Raw genomic sequence first — 6,878 nt, 5'->3', positions numbered from 1 at the left:
CCCAACCTTTGTTTCCCATCTGGAGGGAGACTCTCCCAGGGCGTTCGGTGTGCCCGGAGCAGTTGTCACCCGTTCGCTCATCTACCCACCACTAACTCATTATGTAGATATTGAGCGCTGACTGTGTGCCAGTGCACGGACCAAAAAATGCCATTTTTCATTCATCAGATTGGCAAGAATTTGAGAGCCCGGTAACAACCAGTGGGGTGAGCACATGCTGTGGGTCAAAATGTTATCTGGCAGAAAAGATTAAATCCAGCAGTGTTTGCCTTGCGCGATTCATCTCTGCCTTTGACTCTGGAGAAGCCCTCATACGTGTCTGTGTCTGAGGACTATGTATCAAAGGTTGCTACCTGAGGCTTTGATAGTTACTGTGATAAATGGGGGGAGGCTTCGATGTCCACCAACAAAGGAGGGCAAGGATCACGAGGAGCAGGAGGGAATACCATGCAGCGAATAAAAAGAATGAGGCTGTCGAGGAAATGCAAATTAAAATTCAATGATATACCTCCATATGCCCACCAGAAGAGCTAAAACTAAATGGTACCAAGTATTAGGCAAGTAAATGAGACTATCCTGGACTGTTGGTGAGAATGTAAAATGAAACAACCACTTGGAAAAAGATGTCTTAGGGATGCCTGGGTGGCTCAGTGGGTTAAGCATCTGCCTTCAGCTCAGGACATGATCCCAGGGTCCTGAGATCAAGTCCTGAATCAGGCTCCTTGTTCAGAGCCTACTTCTCCCTCTGCCTGCAGGCAGCTCCCCCTGCTTGTGCCCTCTCTCTGTGTGTCAAATAAATAAAATCTTTTATTTTTTTTAAAGACAATTTTTTTTTAAGATTTTATTTATTTATTTGACAGAGAGAAATCACAAGTAGGCAGAGAGGCAGGCAGAGAGAGAGGAGGAAGCAGGCTCCCTGCTGAGCGGAGAGCCCGATGCGATGCGGGGCTTGATCCCAGGACTCTGGGACCATGACCTGAACTGAAGGCAGAGGCTTTAACCCACTGAGCCACCCAGGCGCCCCATAAATAAAATCTTTTAAAAAGAAGAAGAAGGTGGAGGAGGAGAAGGAGAAGAAGAGTGCCAAAATCTTGTATACAAATGTTCATAGCAACTTAATCACAACTTTGGGAGCATCTGGGTGCCTCAGTCAGTAAGTGTCTGCCTTCCCCTGGGGTCATAATCCAGGGTCCCAGGACCCACCCCTGCATCAGGCTCCCTGCTCAGCAGGGAGTCTGCTTCTTCCTCTCTTCTGTGCACACACTCTCTCTCTTTCAAATAAATAAACAAAATCTCTAAATAAAACAAACAAACATTTTATCACAGCTCTATTCATAAGGGCCAAAATTTGAAAGCAATCCGAGTGTCCATAAATGGATGACTGGCTCAGCACACCGAGGTCCATCCATACCATAAAAAAGTCCTCGGCAAAAGGCATCAACTACTGATAAGTACAATATAACACTGATGAGTTTCAAAATAATAATAATAATAATAATAAATAGTATTATGCTGAGTGACAGCGGAGGCCAGGCACTTTTGAATGAAGTTCTAGGGCAGACCTTGCTAATCAACCCATGGGAAATGGCAGATGTGTATCAGTGCTTGCCCTTGTGGGTGGTAGGGCCCCTGCGGCAGCTTCCGGGGGTGGGGGAGGAAGGGAGGCAGGAAGCAAGACTGTGGTTACACAGGTGGGTTCAGTTTGTGTCAATCACTTCACTTCTGACCTTTCTTAATGTGTTACGTTTTAAGAATGGAAAAATTGTTGATAGGTTACAGGTTGTAAGGAGAGTGAATGTTTCCAGGGAGCTTACTCAACCTCAGAAGAGGGATTACGTGCCTTGTAGTCCATCTTTATAATCATTTTCCAGTTGGGGAAAGTGACACAGACAGGTTAAGCCTTTCCTTAAGTGCTTCGTATTAAATCCTGGCAATGCTTTTCCAGGTGGAGAAAATGACACAGAGAGGTTAAGTAATTTCCCCACAGTCACCCAGGTAGTGAGTGTGGGGCTATACACAAATTTGAACTCATGGAGCCTGTCTTCACAACCCACAGGCTCTCCATAACCCTGCCAGGGTAGCTGGGCTAGATTTCCAGGTCCCCGTGGTGAGTAAAAATAGCAAGTTGAGGGGCACCTGGGTGGCTCAGTCTGTTAAGCGGCTGCCTCAAGCTCGGGTCGTGGTCCCAGGGTCCTGGGATGGAGTCCCTCATCGGACTGCTCATCAGGGAGCCTGTTTCTCCCTCTGCCTGCCTCTCTGCCTGCTTGTGCATGCTCTTTCTCTCTCTCTGACAAATAAATAAATAAAATCTTTAAAAAACCAAAAAATTTAAAAAAATAGCAAGTTGCAAAATAGAAAGTTTTTTTTTTTTAATTTTTCATTTTATTTACTTGACAGAGAGAGAGAGATCACAAGTAGGCAGAGAGGTAGGCAGAGAGAGGAGGAAGCAGGCTCCCTGCGGAGCAGAGAGCCCGACACGGGGCTCGATCCCAGGACCCTGAGATCATGACCTGAGCCGAAGGCAGCGGCTTAATCCACTGAGCCACCCAGGCGCCCCTAGAAAGTTGTATTTAATTGGTTAGTTGTGTATGGTCTGCGGAAAAGACAGAGATACGATATCACACACACACACACACACACACACACACACACACACACATCTGTGTGTGACTTAATAGAAAAAGATCTGAACATGCCCGTTGTCAGAAAGACCAGGATGGAGGGGTTGGGGGACAGAAGGGACTGTTCCCTAATCTACAATGTTCTCTTTCCTTCTCTCTCTTTTTAATTTTTTTTTTAAAGATTTTATTTAGGGCGCCTGGGTGGCTCAGTTGGTTAAGCAACTGCCTTCAGCTCGGGTCATGATCCTGGAGTCCCGGGATCGAGCCCCACATCAGGCTCCCTGCTCAGCAGGGAGTCTGCTTCTCCCTCTGACCTTCTCCCCTCTCATGTTCTCTCTCTCACACAAATAAATTAAACCTTTTAAAACAATAAAGGTTTCATTTATTTATTGGTGAGAGAGAGAGAGAGAGTGCACAAGCAGGGCGAGCAGCAGGAGAGGGAGAAGCAGGCTCCCCGCTGAGGAAGGAGCCTGATGCGGGACTCCATCCCAGGACCTCTGCCTGCTTGTGCTCTCTATCTCTCTGTCAAATACATAAATAAAAATCTTAAAAAAAAGAGAGAGAGAAAGAAAAGAAATAGGTTTAACGCGGAGGAAAAGGAACCCTCGGGCACTGTTGGTGGGAAAGTGAATTCGTGCAGCCACTACAGAAAACAGTACAGAGGTTCTTCAAAAAATTAAAAATAGAGGGCACCTGGGTGGCCCAGTCATTAAGCGTCTGCCTTTGGCTCAGGTCATGATCCCAGGGTCCCAAGATGAGTCCCACATGGGGCTCCCTACTCAGCAGGGAGCAGCCTGCTTCTCCCTCTCCCCATCCTCCTGCTTGTGTTCCCTCTCTCACCGTGTCTCTCTGTCAAATAAAGAAATAAACTTTAAAATTTTAAAAAATAAAATAAAATGCTTACAGCAGTTAAGATATGGAAGCAACCAAAGAACCCACTGATGGTTGACTAGATAAAGATGGGGCGTACATATTTGATGGAATGTTACTCAGCCGTAAAAAGAATAAAATCTTGCCATTCCTGACAGCACAGACCTAGAGGGTATTATGTTAAGGGAAATCAGTCAGAGAAAGGCAAATACCATGTGATTTCACTTCCATGTGGCATCTCAACAAAGGCACAAACAAACAAAAAAATCGGAAGAGGATGATAAATACAGAAAATGGGTAATGGCCAGAGAGGGAAGAGTGGGTACATGAGGGACCTAAGGGAAGAGGGTTACGGGGTACAAACTCCCAGTTCTAAAACACCTACGTCACGGGGATTAAAAAGGACAGCCCAGGAAATACACAGTAGGATTGTAATGACATTAGATGGTGACAGACGGCAATGCCGTACTTAACCGCGTAAGACAGAGAATTGCTGATTTGCTGTGTTGTGTGCCGGGAGCCAATATAACGTTGTCAACGACACTTCAATTTAAAAAGCATTTTAAAATTAAATTAAAATTTTAAAATTAAAACATTTTAAAATTAAAATATATTTTAAAAATCGGGTTTATCAGGCCGGTCACCAAAGGACAAATGCTGTCTGATTCCACTGCTTTGAACTCCCTAGGGGAATAAATTCAGGGAGACTGCAAGTAGATGGTGGGTGCGGGGGTGCTGGGGAGGGGGACTTGGGGTTTTAATGGCCCAGAGTTTCAGTTTGGGGAGATGAAAAGAGTTCTGCAGAAGGATGGTGATAAGGGCGGCACAATGCTGTGAATGTGTTCAGGTCTCTGCATTGTACACTTGAAATGGATAAAACGGTCAAGTTTATGTTAGACAGCTAAAGTTTAAAAAAAAAATAATTTAAAAAAAACAGTACAACACAGCTGTGACAGGGGAGAATGGAACAGTGGAGAGAGAGCCCAGAGGAGGGACATGACCTAGACACGGGCTGAGAGATCAGAGAAGGCTTCCTGAAGAGGAGACCTTATCTCGGCTTGAGAAAAAGCCCAAAAAAAGCAAAGAGGAGCAGGCAATTTTGTACTGTGCGGTTAGGTGCTGGAGGAATGAGAGAAAGAGAGGGAGGAACTGAAATTTAGGAAGTCAGTGTGTCAGGGGCAGTGGGTTCAAGCAGCGGTGGCTCTGTAGAGAGGTCAGTCGGGGCAGTTTCTCACTGTACTGGCCTCAGCCGCTCAAAGGCGGTGGGAGCCGTGGGGGATAGAAGAGGGAGGGAGTGTCAAGTTTCAGAACCAAGCCCTTGAGTAACGTGGAGAAGGGACAGAAGGGGGTGCAGAGAGGCAGAGTGGCAGAGTCCCAGAGAGGAGGCTGGGGCGGGCTCTAGACCTCTAGGAGGAACTGGGGCAAGGCCGCAGTTCCCTGGGGACAGCCGAGGCGGGGCCCTGGGGCACACAGAGCTGCTCTGTTCTCTGCCTCCGCTGAAGCTTTCGGGTTAGTGCATTTTACAGCCAAACAGACCTTGAGTTTCAGATTCCAGGGCTTCAGGGCCCGGGCTTTTGGGTTCTATTTACTGCCTGGAAAACATCTCGGGGAGGGGCACCTGGGTGGCTCAGGAGGTTAAATAAATCCTCTGCCTTCGGCTGGGTTCAGGATCCCAGGGTCCTGGGATCCAGCCCTGCATCAGGCTCTGTGCTCAGCGGGGCGCCTGCTTCCCTCTCTCTCTCTCTGCCTGCCTCTCTGCCTACTTGTGATCTCTGTCTGTCAAATAAATACATAAAATCTTAAAAAAAAACACACACACACACATCTCAGGGACCTAGGAGGTTCAGTGATTGTGAGCTGGGGCAAGGACCCGGTAGCCTTCGCCATCCCCCTAAGTCACCTTCTGAGCAGGGGGCAGGTGGGAAGGAGAGTGGTGGCAATCCTCCTCTTTTGAGCAAAGACAACATAAAACCTTGGACTGTGCGGGGCTGGAAATCCCGTTACACCACTGCTAACTGAGTGACTTTGTCCAGCTTGTCCTTGCTCTCCTCCCCTTGGCAATGCTATCTGTCAAATGGAGATAACAGTCCTCCCTCACTCAGGCATTGTTTCTAGAAGGATTCCCACCGGGGAGACATTTAGGGCAGGGCCTGGGTACGGTGAGCGCCCCACAGGCGTGAGCTATTGTTAGTAATAGGAATACTGGTACCTGGCAATGCTGTTGGGAGTGGGTGGGGATTGAGCACTTGACCTTCAGGACTCAAGCGCAAGTTCTGGCCCAACTACCTCACAGCTGTGTAGCCCTGGGCAAGTGGCTTGACCTCTCTGGGCCTCTGCTTCTTCCAATGGAAGAAAACATAGAAGGTCTTCCCCCTCGGGTCCTGAATTATCAGGAAAAACAAAGATGGGAAGACCAGAGTCAAAGAGCAAACACAAACAAACAAGTAAATAAAATAAATAAAAAGAAAATCCGCAGAAGACAGATGTAGCAGGAGAGCCGTGCTCATGATCAAGTGCGCACTTAGGCTGGGGAATCATTGCTGTGATATCATCCGCATTAGAGGCCTGTTGGGAGAGGAGTGGGTAGTTCTGATAGCAGCAGCTGCTGTCCTCGCCTCCCTCCCTCGAGTCCCCTCTGGGGACACCCACCGCACCCCAAAAGACTGATAAAGTTGTGGGGCTAGGTTTGCAGGAGGAAGGAAGGATGAGTGGTTGCCTGTGTCTTTTTTCTTTTTTTAAAAATTATTTATTTGAGGGAGAGAGAGCAGGAGCAGGGAGAGGGGAGGAGGGAGAGGGAGAAGCAGACTCCCTGCTGAGCAGGGAGCCCATGCGGGACTGGAACCCAGGACCTGGGGATCAGGACAGAGCCGGAGGCAGACACTTAACGGACTGAGCCACCCAGGCATCCTGCTACCATCTGTATTCTTAACTGCTTCACAGTAAATAATAATGGCAATGATAGCAAATAATACTGACAACATTACTGAGTGTTGGCTGTATCCCAGGTCTGTTCCAAGAGTCCTGCTGGGGGTAATGACCCAAGCATCTGCATGATAACCTAAGGAGGTGAGAGCAGTTGACCCTTTTTGACAGATGTGCAGGGCAGAGCAGGTGCCTGAGGCCACCCAGCTGGCTGGTGGCCGGACTTGAGCCCAAGCAGCTGGTTCCCAAGGCCTCCTGCTGCACTAGCACATATAAACAAGACAACAAAAACAATATTAGTACTCGCTTTGTGCAGGTTCTGCCCGAAGGCTCTTTCCGCTGTCTTCTTCCTGCTCTTAAGGACATGGTAGGAAATTTCCAAATGTCAGCCCCCTCTCTGATCTCTCTGTTCTCACAGCGCCCCCCAATCCCTGCTACCAACTTACTTGCCTTCTTCTTCCTTTT

Source organism: Meles meles, chromosome 20 (genome assembly GCF_922984935.1).
Source record: "Meles meles chromosome 20, mMelMel3.1 paternal haplotype, whole genome shotgun sequence".
In the NCBI taxonomy this organism is placed as follows: domain Eukaryota; kingdom Metazoa; phylum Chordata; class Mammalia; order Carnivora; family Mustelidae; genus Meles; species Meles meles.
This window is presented reverse-complemented; position numbering follows the sequence as displayed.